At 37.3% G+C, this 18,125-nt stretch overlaps 1 protein-coding gene and 1 long non-coding RNA gene across 3 annotated transcripts in view; one reads left to right on the top strand and one right to left on the bottom strand.

Annotated features, from left to right (window-relative positions):
* gli2a (GLI family zinc finger 2a) overlaps positions 1 to 5,105 on the bottom strand; it is a 79,635-nt gene extending 74,530 nt beyond the window's left edge. The window contains exon 1 of one of the 2 annotated variants that reach the window (XM_036591195.1): positions 4,753 to 5,105. The gene's annotated coding sequence lies outside the window, so the exon portion shown is untranslated. Of the gene's footprint in view, positions 1 to 2,133; positions 2,180 to 4,752 lie in introns of those variants that run through there. The other variant, XM_036591264.1, reaches the window with a different exon arrangement.
* Positions 5,106 to 13,406: 8,301 nt separating this feature from the next.
* Positions 13,407 to 16,347, top strand: LOC118810019. Its single transcript, XR_005007392.1, has 4 exons — positions 13,407 to 13,622; positions 14,587 to 14,621; positions 15,281 to 15,395; positions 16,239 to 16,347. It is a non-coding gene; the product is annotated as an uncharacterized LOC118810019 (long non-coding RNA).
* Positions 16,348 to 18,125: the final 1,778 nt, after the last annotated feature.

The following is an 18,125-nucleotide window of genomic DNA, read 5'->3' as shown; positions in this document are numbered from 1 at the left end:
AGCTGTCTCTACATGGGCTCCATTGCTCAACAAGATGTATAATTTTGGTAAAGTGTAATGTTTACTCTTGGTTGAGCAATGAAATAAATTCGAGTCCATCCTCCGCACACTCTGCCTGGTAGTGTCGATGAATCACAGGTGGATGTGTGGTTTGGGAAATGCTAGCAATGCTCTGTGGACGCAGAAATTGCCTAGCTCCAACAAATCATATATAAGTTTGTATAAACAGCATTTATGATTTCATATGTTGATTTTTTCCCCCATTTTAGTGTGGAAGGCTAGAGTTTAAAAGAAAGAGACACAGTAAAATGTAGGTCAAAGTAAATAGAAGGCACAAAAGGAGAAAGCCCCTTTTTGTTGTTTTAAACATTTATTAAATTCTGGAAAAGAGTTCCAGTTCATCACATACAGAATTGCAAAAATGAGTTTTTACAGCCTGTTTATCATTTCTTGTAATGAATATTCAGGACAGAAATGTCCTCTTCACCTTCCCTTACCTCATAATTGAGCAGGGTTTAATAGTCACACATAATAGCATGCATGTGTTCATTCTTATATGATCTCCAACATGCTATGTGAAAGAAATACTATATCACTCAACACAGACGCCATTTCTCTGTCACTTTCTCTGATGAACTGGTGGCTCGTAACTAGGCGTATTTTCTTAGGTTTGGCAAAGTTTCTGAACGACTAATGAGGTCAATCAATCAAACGTTTGGGCCCGGCGCTGATTACTGCCATGCACTTTTTCAAGGCTTATTAAAGTCTTATTGAGGCCATTTCTTACACAGATGAGTGTGTGGTTTCATTGGTTTCTTTGATGATAGGCCCAGAGCAAAGGTGCTTAACAATGCCCTGGTAGCTGCACATGAGTGGGAAAAAAAAGCATGAAGGATCCTATCCACACTCGACAATCCGGATGTGATGTGGTCTTAATTAACCCCAGACACTCATGTGAGAATGAAGCAGATGTCTGGAGAGGTCTCCAACACCAGTCACTAAAATGCAGGGATTGTCCCAAGCCCTAAAGGCCAGCGCTGAGGAGCTGAAACTCAAAAAGCACCCTTTGAGAGGGTAAATGAATGTAAGCAGTTAGCACTCTTCACATCTCTCTGTTTCCTCACTGCTCTGGCCTCATCTCCAGATCAACTCAACACTAGGAACACTGCAGACTTGTTTGAAACATCGCTATCTTTCAGATCATTCAGGAGTCCATTAATTCACTTGGAGACACAATTGTACTTCAGCTACTGTTTTAGCTCCATCTCGTCTAAGACCTTCAAGATCTTGTTTGACACAAACATAGTCAGAGAAACAATGACGTGTCCAGTTGAGACTGAACATCAATTTGTGTTCCATTCATATGATGACTAGGCCCACTATCTCTAGTTCACATGCTGAAAATACAAAACATTTCTGTTCAATATAAAATCTGTCAGTGTACTGACTGATACAATGGCTTTCAAATGATGCAGTGTGTCATCATTAGTTTTTATTCAAGCTGTAGGAGATTAACTGCTATTGTGTCCTATGGTGGCCTCCAGCATTTGTCAAACTGCCGTTTTGAATGGATCCTTGAAATAGTGACTGTTCAAACCATTTCCTATCAGACTAAAATAGTCATATATATATATATATATATATATATATATATATATATATATATATATATATATATATATATATATATCAGGTGACACATGTACACAAACATTAAGATATATACACACACACACACACACACACATATATATATATATATATACTTTAATATTTGTGTACATGTGTCATCATTTATTTCTGTAGGGTTGCAAATGCAGTACATTAAATAAAATGCATTTTTGTGCTGCTGTTGTGGAGTACAATAAACAAATGATCAAATATTGATTTGAAACATCGGTCAAATCTAATTATCTGCTTTTATCTACCAATTTTAGGCCTTTCACCATCATGAAATAATTGTAAATAATCGTGATTAACAATTTAATTGTATTTTTTGTTCATTGATGGCAGCTGTGAAAATACAAGCCTAAAGTCAACAAATTCCTTGATTAGCTATCTTGCTGTCAATACTTAGTAACTCCAAACTGACAAGAGGCAGAGCTCAAGCTCGAATAAACAATCAGTACTCACCACTGCCTCTAAACATGTTACAGCATCAACTCAGAAGAACTTGTGTTGCTGTGAGACCCATAACGTGTATCTAAATAAAAGGATTTTCGGTTTAATTTTATTTATACAAATTTGACTCAATTCAACAGATAAAAACGCATGATAAATTCTCATTCTGTTTGTTGAAAAGTAAGCATATAATTGTGAAAGTAAAGTAATTGGGGCCAGCTCAATTGTAACAAACCTAGCCAATGCCAATGATTCCAATATCTTTGTGCAGTCCTCTAGAAAAAATGTACTGGTGGACACTGTCAGGGTGACATGAAACATCATAAAACAACTCACTGTTTACACTTTCTCGCTTGGCACAAGAATTTGCATGCAATGCACAGAGGACATCACATTACACCACTTTCACTTGGCTGTGTAGACACAAAGTGCAGTTCTGCACTTCACAAATAAAATAACTGTTGCTGTCCAAACTTATGAGTTGCCCTCACTGAAACTTTTCAGCGAGCTGTCACATGCATTTTCTACACCTCATCTACCGGCGCATAGAAGACCACATTCCTGTTTGTTTTCTAAGGTCCACTTTTTTCAATGTTCATTAAATTTTGCACACAACAGAGGCAGAAAAAGCTAAAGAAAGAGAGAGTGAGAGCAAGACGGAGGGGAGGGGGAGGTGGATGATGCACAGAAAAGCAGGCCTAGAAGATGAAAGTGATGCAGCCATCCCATGTCACAGAGGCTGATGACCGGAGCCCAAGCAGGGCTGAATAATCTGAATAGCCGATCATTTCTTTACACCCTTTCACTTGCTCTGCCTCTGACTGTTGGAACTCCTCATTTCACACAATGGCAAATTCACTAAGACCTTTCTTCTTATGCTAATAGACTCAACTGGGGCTTCACATTAAATTTAACACACACACACACACACAGTGTGTTGCTTTTTCTTGAAGTTGAGCACACACTATAACTCAAAAGACCTCCAACCATGTAAACTATTAAACCACGTCGCCCACTGAGTGGCTTTATCAATCAACTGCAAACCTACATAAAGAGCAAGCCCGAGCAGCTTTTTCTACAGCACGTTTGTGGCAGTTCATCTGTTAGAGCTTAAGCCCAGCAGTAGGATACTGGGGAAAGCACAAAGTGGATAATTTGATTATATGTGAAAACAGAAAAATCTAATTAATTAAAAGTTTATTACACACTGTTCTGAATAATTATGCATTTATGCATAACATCTGTCTGTCTGTTTATCTAAATATATACCTAGATGTTGGCATGTAAGAACTATTCAATGCAAAAGCAGCACTTTTAAAAAAGAAAGAATTTTATATTAATAATAATAACTATTTAATAAATAATAAAAACTTTTATAGTAGAATCTAACTGCTTCAGCTAAAAAGTAAAAGTCTTCCTTTGACATGCTACCCGATACAGATTAAACAGTCGATTATAGGCTATTCTTTGTCCTATTTCTCCTACATTTTCACAGGCCAACTGTGAAAGCTCAGCATGCACTGCTTCTGAAGTTAAAGTAACTAGTGAATAAACTGCAAAACTTAGTCTGGCCATGAAACCCTATGAGGGTGTGATGATAAGCCATGTGAAATAAGTAGGCTCTACAGAAGAGAACCGTGTTGTGGGCACCAAATATAAATGTACGCTTAAGTTACATCTATAATCATGAGATTTTTACATGTTTTGATTTTGTTTGAGCTTAATGTTTGTGGCTGAAATGTATCTACATTTAAATGAATGTTGCAGAAACCTGATTTGTTCTGTAGCATTAAAAACAGCCAAGCTCATGGGCTCTGAGAGAATAAACACTGTCTACTAACATTAAAAGTGCTGCTACATGCCACCAGTGCTCGGCTAGTCTGTTTTCACATTTATTTTCCACTTAATTTTGTCTAATTTTATCCAGCTTCGCACATATTCAGAGCTCCAATGAGTTTGGTACGGACTTCATGACTTATGAATCTCCCAAAACGCTGCAGCACGCTGTTAGTGCTGCTAACGTTAGCATGCAGCTCCAAACTGGCCCAAAAAACGGACTAAACTCAGTTCATGAAAACCAGAGGTGGGTATATAGTAACATTTATTCAGTTACATGTACTTAAGTAAATTAGACGAATTTGTCATGTACATTTTGACGAATTTGCTGAGTATTTTCAAAAGCTACTTTTACGTCTACTCAAGTTTGTGATGAAAGTACTACTTTTTACTCAGCTACGTTTCAGTCATAAACAATAAGTTGCTCACTCCTTTATTATGTTTCAGTTCATTCTGTTCTGTTAGCTTTGCTCCCACTGAGGTTTATCGTTTTATTTTAGACCAAAACAATCCACAAAAAACAGCTTAACAGAGCCTAACAAACTTCGAGACCCCTTATAGGTGCTGGATGTAACGTTCCTAAGAAGTTCCACTGCAGCTGTGTTAAGTTACTCAGTACTCAAGTAGTTTTCTCAGCGGCTACTTTCGTACTTTTACTCAAACTGTTTTCTGTAAATATACTTTCACTTCCACTCAACTCTTTATTTAATCGCTTTAGCAATGCTTTTCGAGTGTAGGTGAAAACAGAGTGCCTGAAGCCGAAGACAGAGCATTTTGAGTAAAAGCCGAGCTCACCTCTGCGTCTGGAGCTTCTGGATTCACTCACTCAGCTCGCCTCCAAACTTTTCTCTTTCCCAAAGTGAACTCTGAACAAAGGCAAAACGCAGAACTGTTCGCTCGCAGTCTGTGCTGAAAATCCATGAATGTCCTTCCAGGAGTATCAGGCAGAGTTTGCAAAGCCGATCGCGGCTTTTAGGTGGCCCTTCCAGCCAGTCCCATCACTCAGCGGAGCGAGAGAGCAGCAGTCCGCGGGAAGCCTCAAACTCCTGCACGCACACACGCTGCCTGATCGCGCCTGCCCTGCCTCGCTGCGAGCGCGCCGGAAAGTTGGCCCAGGCTGAGTCTGAGGCTGAGGCGCTGGGATGAGCAAGAGATGTGTGAGTGTGTTGGTTTGGTTTGGTTTCCCACTGCTCTCCCCTCCCCATATCTCCACATCTCCCCCTCTATCACCCCCCCACCCCCGACTCTCTGAGCAGTTCAGCACGTGGGCCAGGTTTAGCTCAAAACTCAAGAGAAAGTTTAGTGTAGAGGTTTTTTGTCTTTAATATCAGGGTACACGATTGTGAGAGTTGTGCATTTTCTCTGCGCAGTTTATCCAATGACAGCATCTATTCGTCACTCTATCTAAATAGCCTACATATCTAGATATTAGCATGTAAGATCTATTCAATGTACACTGAAAGGAAATGGCTCATTCTTTCATTGCAGTAACAGGACTTTAGTACAACTTTTCTATGGGTTTAGGCTTCTTTACCTACCTCTGATGAAAACTGGAAAATTAAAATATGTTACACAATGTTAATGGAGAGCTGTGTTGATGAAGCACATTTAATTCACATGCAGGGATTTGTCACATTTTAATCATATACAACTCAAGTTAAACTAATCCTCTATAGAAATATTATGAACATTGGTGATTGTAATATTTAGCTATACTTTAGTTATATTAGACAGACAGACAGATAGATAGATAGAGAGACAGACACATAGAATCCATAGTAACCCAAAGGAATTGCAGCAACAAGGACAGTGCAAAACATACATATTGTTGTTGTCAGAATAGAACCTTGTATCTCCTTTTTTTAGTTTTTGACATAATTTGAAAATGCCTGTTGCTCTTCACATTGTGTGTACATTTCATGATGAAACACCCAAAAGAAACAGCCCAAAATTACTTGGAAAAAAGTCTGGTTCCACTGACTTACATTAAAAGTATGTTTGTTCCTTCTCCTGTAAAGTTATCATTTTGGAGATACGAGGTTTTGTTCCGACAACATCGATTTATAAGAGGTTTCTACAATAGGCTTCAACACTGAGTTAGCAAAGATGTGTGAATGCAGGTGAATATATAACATATGGATGTGATATAACATGAGGCAGTCCTTGAAGAGATGTAAAAATGTGCACATGAGCAGGTGTGTACTGTTCCACCTGAGGACAGAATGACACTAGTGTAACTAAAGTAGTACTGAGTAATTCTAAACTACTATTAACCAATTATCTATTAGTCTATATTTTCGCTAATGATGCCTCTGTCACACATGCACTTATTTATTTATATATTTATTTGCTAGCAGATCAAATACGTTTCCCCCAGCACTGGTGGAGATTCTTATCCAGTGATTCCACAAACCATGAAAAATCGCGTTTTACAAAATTTGTGAGTTACAATGACATCTAGAGGACAGAATTACTTCATACCTCTTCAGAGAGCAAGAAAATTGACATCATTTATACTAAAGGCTGATATTTTAAGAATAATATTCTTCAGCTGATATATGCATGATATTGTCTCAACGTTAAATTTATTTCTATCTAAAACAGCATTTAAAATCACCACAAGAAGAACACTTAGGCCTACATCTGTGTAAGGTGGATTATTACACCTATTTTTTCCTCAAATTGAGTCTATATGTTATATTGATTGTGTGCAGATTCTCTACAGAAAATGTAAAATGCAGCTGTTAGAGAAGCTCACTTTAATTAAAATATCCAGTAGTGAAAACTCTATACATAAAGTATATAAACGCCTGAGGGATGTGAAAAAGATGTGCAGGTGTGTTTGTAAATTAAAGCACTGGGTCATTTCTACAGACAGACATAAAGACAGACAAAGACTCAAGACTTCATTGGGATTTTCCATTGATCCACAGTTTAGCAGAGACCACCCTTCATTTAATTTCCAGTCAAAACAACAAAATAAATCCAAGTTATTCATTTTTCAACATCGGGAAAACATTTTTTTATTTATCTTTTCATTTTTTGTCCAACCTTTGCCTTTATTATTTATTCTTTTCAGGACACTTGCTTTCAGTTTTTCAAAGAAATCTGCAGTGATGTTTTTTCCACACCTCCAAAGTTCAGTCTCAGACATTGGTTGTATTTTCTGCTTCTTACATTTCATATTATCCTGAACACATTCAATGATGTTGAGGTCTGGACCCTGGGGTAGTCAGTCCATTGCTCAGCTTTTTTGTTTGATTTGTGAATTTTCCTCTTTTTTGTCTATTTTCTTTCCACAGTACCAACATTTTGACAGCTACACATCCTTTCAGACTCATAGTGTTGTCTTCTTACAGTGGAAGGATGGACAATAACTGAAATCTGTGGCTATTTTCAGATCTGAAGCTTTAAGTACTGTTTATCTGATGGGGCAGTTTTGGGGTCTACCAGTCCTTTCACGGTTGTTAGGAGTCCCATTTTCTTTATACCTTTTAATAATTTTTTGAGGTCCAGTGTTGGGAAATTTATTTTCATTGATTTTTCTTTGACTTTCCCCTTCTTTATGCAAGTGTTTTATTTGATGTAACCTCTGCAGAAGTATCTTCTGAAAAATTAAAAACTTGTGCTGAGTAACATGAACTTGTAATGGCTGTTTTGACTGAAAATCAAATAGATGAAGGGTCTCTGACTTTTGCACAGTACTGTGTATATTACTGTGGTAAAATATTACAGTGCTCACATTATCCTAATCCTAACCTTAAATGCATTTGTCTCTTTACTTTTTTTGTGATATACATAAGAACTTTTCATTCTGATAAATGATAGATCTCCCCACAACATCTGAGCTTGTTTTTCTGTATTTTTGGGGCCGTTTATTCTGTGGAAAGATAGTAAACAGAGTTTGCACACGCACTAAAGCAGTTCTCCTAATCAAAGTCACCTGAAAAAGAACTGAGATATTTTGCTTTAAAAGCATTCTTTGTAAAAGTGCCTAGCTCTCTGAGTGGCTGCTGTGTGCCCCCCTTGCTGCTGTGTGTATGTCCGCCTGAGTGCATCTTTATAAAACAACTGCCCGCTGATCTTCACACTGTTGCCAAGGCAGCAGCAGCCCTAACCTCCCCAATCTCTGCGTCATTCAGATTAGCTCAAAAGTGGTATTATGTCATTCACCTCAAGGTTGTTTTGGTCAGTTCTGCAATAAACTGAACATATTTAAATATCACCTGGTCAGCCTCTGAGAAAAAAAAAACCTAGGACATTGCTTGTTTGGTACATCATGCTCGAGTGATCCTGATCAAAAGTGATTCAAGCACATGTGTCCATGGCTCTGCCTGTGCTGTGAATGAAAGGTTTTGCACACAGACCATTTGCCTTGTTCCTGTGCCAGCAGGCCCTAAGGCAGGAATGTTAATGAGCATGTTGGGCTTCTCCATGGATGGAAGAAAAAAAGAGAAAATATATCACTCTCACTGTGGAGGGGGACCATGTAGGTGTGGTTTGGAAATAAGAAGGTAACAAGACCATGGTGATATACGTTTCCATCATGCGTGATATCATGCATTTTCAAGAAGCTCCACCACTCCTAAAAATAAAAGTGCTTTGGAGTGATACCATAGATCACAGGTTCCTGGTCCTTGGGTGCATCTGTAGGTCACTACATCATCAAAGGCTGTTTCAATCAGATGGATCCTCGCGTACAGCTGAGAAATGTGACCTAAAGTCTGACAATTTTAGGTATCACAGGTTTAGTAGGTGAACTTTTAGGTGAATGTTGGGAGCCAGCTCATATTTAGGTGAATGTTGGGAGTTTCTGTGACATGTTTGCTTGAAGTGCGTGTGTTGTCATCAGATCTAGAGCCAAATCTAGCAAGAATGGTGAGGTATTCGTTTGATTCACCTGTGCACAGTTTAAGCAGCATTAGCAGACTGCATTGCTGCTTGTTGTAACGATATCGTAGTGCATTGGGGATACATGCAATAAAGAGTCATAACCTAGAATATGTGGGCATATTTGAGGAAATACTGAAATAACAAACATCAGCTTTCCTTCACTAATTATGCAGTGTTCACTGTGTTGTAAATGCCTTCAAGGTAAAATGAGAGGTAATGACATCCAGAAGGAATAAGCAACTCCCAAATACATCAGATATCTCAAAGTTGAATATAACAGTCTTTATAACAAATAGCATGCAAGATAATGTTATTTTGTTAATTTGGAGGTAAAGTAAGATGTTGTTTAACTATTTCAGTATAAACCAACCATCTCATAAATAAACCAAAATAAACAATCATAGGTCATAATAATGTTAACTCTGACTGAGTTTGAAAAAAAACGTCAATGCTGAATGAATGAAGAGTTTGGGAGCCGAAAGAACTGGCTCTTATTGTTGAATAGGTTCAATTGATGTGAAGCTGGATCATTATACCAGGAGTATCCTTCATGGTCTTCTGTCACCCATAAGCCTTTGTGCATGCTTTTTTTGTATTATGTAATACAAACAGGGAGCCTACATAAGATAGTGCTACCGAGGACCCACCTTTCCACCAGCTACTCACGTCAGCTCAGGATGGGCTTGTCAATTAGTTGAATAGCTGAATCAGGTGTGATGGACAAAGGAAAACATATAAATTGCTTTTACCAAAGAGTCCTTCAAGAGTCATTTGTGTGTGTGGTTCTTTAAATAGCTTTTTAAAAAGTTACTATATAGCACCACAGTGGTTCTGCTGTCATTCCAACTCATCAAACTTTTTCATTGTACTATATAGAGCACTTTTTTGCTAAGAGTGTACACAACCTCTACATAATATAAAGGTTTACACCAGTTAATAAAAAAATCTTTCCTTGAACTATTCATCCAAGCCAAGAAGCATTTACAAACTCTCATTATGAAGAGTGTTGCCAAAAATACAATAGTTGGAGCATTTCATGTCAGTTATATATTACAGCTGTTGCTTATTTATATTCATTCTGTAGTCATTTCTGTGCTTGTGCATTACATTAAACAACAGTGAAAAATGCAAAACAGGGCAGATGGTGATTTGAAGTGTTTTGAGGCATGAATTCATGTAAAATATTGCCTTTGTTTGTCTAAACTAAAACTTGGCTTTGCATTGTTTCATTGGTAGTATTTGTTTGTGTGTAATAAAACCAGTTTAAATGCATGAAATACATTTGCCTCTAAAACACATAGTTAGCAACAGACACAAAACCAACCAAAAAAGAACAATTATGCATTCACACTTGTGCTGCAAATCTAACTAATTTTAATGTCCTTTTGAAGGGATAAAGAGAATATCACTCTTGCATGCAAAAACAAACAAAAAATATGTATAGCTTCAGAGAGCTACAAATGTACAAACAAATGTACAAAGTGATTTTTTAACATGCAAATGTGCACACAAAGCCTCCTTAGCAGTTTTATTTTGTGAAAGGGCTCCTTATTCCCCCTTTCAGGTAATTTCAGTCTGATAGGCCATTCTGAGACACTGGCTACATTGTCTTTAGTGCACACTGCACACTGGATCACCTCTCTACATTCTCTTACACTGTTATAATGAAAGAAATTTTTAGTAATACACACACACACACACAGACACACATACACACACACACACACACACACACACATAGACAACGTTTTTAAGACCTAAATAGACAATGTAGAAATAAAGGAGGTAAAGAGAATTAAAAAGATTAAAAAATGTATTTTACAACATTACACTATATTTTGTTAGAAATAGATACGAACAAAATGTAGAAGGAAAATATAAATGTAATAAATTCTATATATAATAACAATATGTTTGTTCTGTCATTAGGTAAGGGCTTGGGGTTGGAGTAACTTTCTGGCTGGCCAAAGAAATATCCTCAACTGCCAACTCTGGCTTGCAGCCTCACTTTGGGCAGCCCTGGTTTAACCACTTTATTCCATTACTGTCATTTGCCAAAAATGTTACATTTTGAGAAAAAAGCTACACATTTTGGTTGTGGTTAAATGAAATTTGCAACTGAAAAAAAAAATGTAAACAAAAAAATGTTGAACAAAAAGACAGAAAGTGTTATACTGTATATTTGCATGTATTTGTAGTGTGTATGCAAACTACTTTCAGTGTTGTCCTGAAAACAAATCACACCAAATTGTGAGGTAAATAAAAATAATATATTAATGAATTAATGAAAGACAAGATAATGCAGTTAAAAGCCCACAGACAAGTGAAGTTACCACCATTGCTCTTTTTCTTTTTTTATAATAATAATTATAATAATGATAGTGTTGCACAGCTTTTATTCACATATTAAAGAATACCTAATGAGTGTTATAGCTTTAGAAAAATGTTTAATATATAAAATAAAATATCCTTAATATACTACATGATTTGAAAACTGCAGTAACAAAATAATAGAGTTCTAAGGGAAATCAGTTAAATTGATTGATGCCTGCAAAAGACACTCACTGCATGGACTGTGACCTCTACAACAGTAGCCAGTTGAATGAATAGACACAGTAAATGGCTCCATCTAGTGGAATTTTACTGGATGCAAACTTTTAAAGTACTCAACTCTGGACTGTTTAGATTTGTTAAAGCTTTTAAAAGCTTTTAAAATTTTAGTTCAGTGACTCAGATTTAAATGTCCAATCATGTATTTGATGACCTGCCTTTGGCACACATAAACACACAACGTGAATCTGTTGGAGCCTGGAGTCGACAGCCTTTGGATAATGGTCAAATTCATATAATTCCTCACCAATTTATAAAGGTAAGTAGGCCTATTTTAGGTGGGCTATTAGCCAACAAACACCACAGCCTTCCTGGCATCCGTACATGCTTGGCCATCAGAAATACTGGGCTTTTGTAGCAAAAGGTAAACTGCACTGCAGGGTTATTCTCAGCTCCGTTCATCTAAAGCACAGGTCAATGGCAATATTTTAGCTTCAACTTTTACAAAGAATGTTCTGAAATGCCAACAGAAAACTTTTGGTCAGACATGCACCTCGTGCTTGGGCCCTAAACTAGACCACTTAGATCATTATCTGCTATATTATTTGCTGCAATAAGCCATTGAAATTAAAACACCATCTACAAACACCAGTAGTGTCCAACACACAGTGCTATAATTTAGACCTGCACTTTCAGTTCCCTTATGAGTATGCCTCTAAAGGCATATGTACGAACTGGAGCCACATTTTCCACTTTATGGTATATGTGTTTGATGTTAATATGCTTATAAAAAAGAACTGTAATAATACTACAATAATCTTTACGTATCCTGTAGCAAACCACAGTCATTGTCCAAGTTTATTGTGAGATTCTTATGGTAATCCTGTAGAAATTCCTGTAGTATTACCATAGATCTTTATTGTAAGAGTGTGTTGATGCATCAATGTAGTTTATATGGCCATTCAACATTATACATTTGCAATATTAGAGATTAGGGATTACAATATTAACAGCACAGTGAAGTCTGGGCAGATCTGAATGGTGTCTTAATAACGTAGAAACAAAACTGTGCTTTACAATGGTACAAAATCAAAATAAATCATGCAAAATCAAATGTGGCGTGAGAAAAAATAACACAACAAACAGGAAACAGAGGGCTACCAACTCTCACGCATTGGCAATGAGATTCAAATCTCACTCCACACTTGACATTTTTCACGCATTTTCACAAAATGACCTATCGATGGATCTGAACCGCCGTCGTTGTCTTACTAGAATACAACAGAACGAGCTCCCGTTAGCTAGTAAGTCACCGCCGGTCCGTATATGCTGTAGATCAGTGGGGGCGGGGCCAGTATCCATAGCAACAGTAAACTAACGAGAGTTCAGCACGCGAGCGGTACGCAGAGCGCTCGAGGGTCAGAGAGTGAAAATAATCACTAATAAAAATGAAAAGGTAAATAACCGACTTGGTCAGTACACTAAACATGATCAATAATAAGAGCAGCGTTCATGACTACGCACAGCAGAACAGTTATGCTCCAAACTGAACTAGGTTCTGTCTTCTGTCTAGGCTGAACAGTCAGCAGTGCTAAAAGCAGGACGTCTTACAAACTTTCACCGTCTCGCCCGGATTCAGCCTCTCTTCTGCAGTTTTTGTTCTCGTTTTCATATTAAACGGTCATTGCTCCTCACATTTCCTTCACAGATATAGAACATAACGATGTATTAGCTGAGGCGTTTACTTAGCGTCGTTTAAACACTGCAGTAGGAAATAAACTACACTGGTGGGGCCGCTACTGGCTGCATCGCACAGCTAGACACAAACATACCGCCGCCCCTGACTGCACTGCTGGTTACCATTAACTAACTGGTCTGTATTCTGCCCTCATTACAGTAGACTGAGCAGCAAAGAGTTAGCAACAAATTATTAATACTGAACAAAAGCAGCCCACATAGCAGCTGACTCCGCGCCAGATCCGCCTGCGTCTCCGCAAATCCGGCAGACGGTGCTATCTGCATTTACGCATCTGCACCGGAGTCAGCGTAACTCTGCGGAACAGGGGCGCGCTTGCTCCAAATCCGGGAACGTTACGGATGGCCAATCGCTGTGTGAATGCGCTGCGGATCTGATCCAGAGCCTCGCTGCGAGACCGTTCAAAAATTCGCAACGGTTTCCAACGGTCTACCAGATTTTGGCCAGGATGGAGCCATTAAAACTGGTTGGTCACATCTCATGTCTTATTAGCTAATACTGCTATCAGAGTCACGATTAATAGTCATATTTTTGATAAGAAGGAAACTTTTAAATGTTATTTTTCTCTTTCTTTGTATCGTTAGCTAGCTAGCTAGCTTGAGGGCTGTACGTTAGCGTCTATGCTAGCTAGTTTATCAGTGACACTAATGTTATTAAAGACGAGAAATAAATCTTAAATAAGAGTGTCTGGGCAACGTAGCTTTATAACGCCAGTTAAATTACCGAATGAATGTGAAATTGACATCTTATTAGCCAGTTTTTCATTCGAATGGTCTGTTCCACCTTAAAAGGCGCAGTAGTCAGTAGCCCTGCTGCACCGTTTAAGGTGGAACGGAAAATTCACATAACAAGCTGGCTAACAAGACTCTTCAGCCTCATTATTACGACAGAAGCAAGGTGCTTTTTTTCTGGCAATGTGAGAATACTAATCTTGAACACGAGTTAATGTCCAGATAACTTTGTTTTCGTTACTAGAGATACAAATACAATTAGCCTTTACTTTGCTAGTTACTGTACTAGCTAGCTAGCTAGGTTAGCTTATCAGTAACGTAGCTATCAAGCTAACGTTAGCTGAAATGTACTTATTTAAGATATAAGTTAATTATTTAACTTGGTAGTCACACATCCCTTGCTACGTTTGTCTGAATGAGTGTAAATTATAATGGACGTGTTATTTTTAGTTACTCAAAGAAAGAATTTTTCATTTTTATTCACTGCTAAAGCTTGTTAAAGCAGTAAATTCTGTGCCAGGTACACACACGTGAAGAAGTACGTACGATATGAAGAAATATGTAGGAAATTTAACAGATGTACATTTCAAAAGGATGCTTTCTGTAGTGATAAGTGACATTGTACACCACTAAAAGTAATGCACACATGCATTCAGTTAATCATTATTTGTCTTTAATCATGATTTATTGTTTTTCCAGGTTGTGTCTTGTATGGAGATGACTGAATATTGAAGGTAAGGCTCTTTATTCTCTCTTTTGCAAGTATAGTGTATGCAAATGAAACTGCAATACTCATTTTCCTGCATGTTGAATACACAAAGTTTGTCTCCATTTCTTTTACTTTTTATTGTCCCAATTCCTAAGCTTAATAGCCAAATTGAGAGTCTGTCTATATCTACAACTCTCTGTCTGTCTGTCTGTCTATATCTATCTACAACTCTGTCTCTCTGTGTCTGTGTACAACTCTGTTTGTCTCTCTGTGTATATCTACAACTATCTGTCTGTCTGTCTATAATCTATCTACAACTCTGTTTGTCTGTCTGTCTATCTACAACTCTGTCTATTTGTCTGTCTACAATCTATCTACAACTCTGTCTGTCTGTCTATGTACAACTCTGTCTGTCTGTCATCTACAACTCTGTATGTCTATATACAACTCTGTCTGTCTATAGTCTATCTACAACTCTGTCTTTCTGTCTATCTACAACTCTGTCTATCTGTCTGTCTGTCTATCTATCTACAACTATTTGCCTATCTGTCTATCTACAACTCCCAGTCTGTATCTGTCTATCGTTTTCTTTTTTCATTTCACACTTTTTTTTATTTTGTTGCTTTGCAAGCTCTGGTATTTCCTTCAGGAAATGCATATCTAGTTACTTATGTTTTCACGTAGGAGCTGTACGGAAATGCAAAGTGAGCAGCAACACCACAGAAGAGATTTCCAAACATGCTATCCGATGGTTCAATCTTGCATCAGACCGCGGAGGCGGACGCCGAGAGATATACAGGTTTGTGTTGCAACCTGGTTTGAACTTATAGTGAACGATATACAGGTTCATCAGAGTTTTATGTTAAGTTTTTTGCCCAGGAGCACTGGTGCCCTTGATTTGAAATAGGAGAGCAGGGAGCGCAGAATCTGGAAGCACCAACTTAATATGAACTTTTTATTCTTTTTTCTTTATTCCTCAGAGAGGATGGTAATACAGAAATCAGATTTTCCTACATAGTCCAAGCCCTTAAGGGTTACCTGAACAAAATTAAGAACTGCCATTTTCAGTTATTTAACAAGTATTATGTCCATTTCTTGCAGTTTTCTTAACTTTGTATTTTTATCTAATCAACACAAAAGCATTTTTTTGTCCCAGTAGTCCTTATTAGTTTAGCCTGTGATTCTTTTTTCCAGGTAGACATTTCTTACTGTAACTTCTTGATAGTTTCACATTGATTGAAGTAGTATTTTCTATCAACTAATCAAATCAGTCTGCCTTTCTTTAAACTTGGAAGTACATTGAGGGTGGCTCTCATTTTAAATAAAGCTAAACATATACAAAAACAGGGATTGAAGGAAGCAATAACACAAACAATAAATCAGTAAAATACCAAGTGAAATTTAAGAATATAAGTCAAATCATAAAATAAGAACATTATTTATACTCCTGGCTCTGGTCTTTTGTAGAAATTTCTACCAATTCACTTGTACGTATACTATGTACATGCTTTTGAGAAGCTCTTCTGTGAAAGCTTAAACATGTGCTCAGTGCTACTCACTGTACTTCCTGATTACATACAATTATGAACTAATTGAGTTTCTCAGTTGTGATTTTTTTTTTCTTTCCTTTTGTTTCTTTCAGGTCATCTACAGCTCTTCAAACTACAGAGGGTTAATAATTCACTTTTGGAAAACACAAAAAGGCGCCAAATGTTAAGTGTTCAATAAATATTGTATTCATATTCAGTACAGTTTTGGAATTGTTCTTGGTTTTACCTGTTTTGTAACTGTTTTTAACTGACTTTTTGTGCTGTGATTGAAGAGTTAATTTATGCAAGTAAAAGAAATATTCAGTGTTGATACAGATTACATGAAAAATGAATTTTACCTCTATCTGATTTTGTAATGCTTAGCATATTTAAAAATTATTATTATTATATATTACACATTAATAGGATATCAGTATTATCAGGATATCAGAAACACTCCATTCTGGAGAATCTTATAAAGTCAGAACTTCACAGTGGTGGTAGATGGAACCAGACATCTGAACCTCTGAAAGCTCCACCAAATTACACCAAATGATTACACTCCCTGAGATGCTGTTTCACCATAGTCTGGAATAGATTTCAGGTCTAAAACATTTTTTAGATACATTAGAAGGATATGGCAATATGGTCCCAAAATAATCTTTTCAGTTTTCCCACTATTTTACCCCAACATTCCATATAAACTCAGAGGACATGTGTAGGTTCACTGGTGGTTTTGAAAAATAAATAAAATGGTTATTTGTAGTATTTGAGTTGTAGTCATGGTAACCCCTGGTTTCTGTCACCACCATTGTAAAGAATACGTTTCAGCAAGAGTCAGTAAGTTTCTCTACAATTAATCATTTCATGTCAAACCACCAAAGTTTAATTTTATTTCCCAACTCTTCAATTAGACATTTATTAAGAAATACATTTTGTTTGTGAAATAATTTTGTATTTCAGGTTACCTGCTCTGGTCTTAGAGTACCCCTGCCCTGCATATTTTAGTGTTTTTCTTGATGTACATGATGCAGCTATTGTATTTAACAAGACCTGAGTAATGTGGGTGTGTGGGAGAAGAAAAACACTAAAATATACAGAACAGATAGTCCTAGACCATGGTATATTTAACACAGAGAAACAAACTAGTCTAAACATCTAGTTATTTCTACTTTTAAAACCAAATAAACTAATTATTATTTAGTTTGTAATTGAATTAAATAATGTCTAGTGTTAGCATAAATTACTCAATTATGTCATGTAAGGAAAAACCAAAACTGCCAGAGGAGATGTGGATCCACGCCAGCAGGAGTGCGGATGCAGGCCGGAGGAGGTGCAGATCTGGGCCGGAGGTGTACGATCCAAATGTAAAATGAGGATACGGATGTGGCCCGGATTTGGGCTGTATGAGTAAAGAAATCACTGAAAACTGGCCCAGTGCTGGGCCGGTGTTGGCCCAAATCCGCAAACCGGATCTGTACCAGTATTGGCCCACTGTGCAAAAGGACACAGGGCCAGATCCGTTTTACAGACCTGGGCCGGAGCTTTTGGATGATTTGTGCCGGATCTGGGCCAGATCTTTTTTGCTATCTGGGAGAGCTTGCCAGCTTTCAGTCTTTGCTCTTTAAAACATCTTAAAATGATTGGTTTTATATCAAATTGATAAATGTAATGTTGATGTGGAAACAGATCAGATTTGAGCATTGCAAAGATACAGCTCTTTTTAGTAATATCGGACATGGCATTTCAGTGGCTGTGTATACAGACATTTAAAATAACGTTATTTAAAGTTAGCTCGCGTGCTAACTGTGAACTAATGTGCTAGCTAGCAAACCGCAAAATAACGCAGAGCGGAGGTGCTTAACTATGAACTAACAGGCTAACAGCGAAATAAAGCCAAGCTCATATGGAAGGCCTTTGGGCTCAAAACATGTTTAACCATGCACGTTACGTGAATAAAATTTTGCGCGTTAACACGTAAAATGTACTTGTGATAATGT

Source organism: Colossoma macropomum, unplaced genomic scaffold, assembly GCF_904425465.1.
Source record: "Colossoma macropomum unplaced genomic scaffold, Colossoma_macropomum, whole genome shotgun sequence".
In the NCBI taxonomy this organism is placed as follows: Eukaryota; Metazoa; Chordata; class Actinopteri; order Characiformes; family Serrasalmidae; genus Colossoma; species Colossoma macropomum.
The sequence above is the reverse complement of the archived record's forward strand: the minus strand, read 5'-3'. Positions and strand labels throughout refer to the sequence as shown.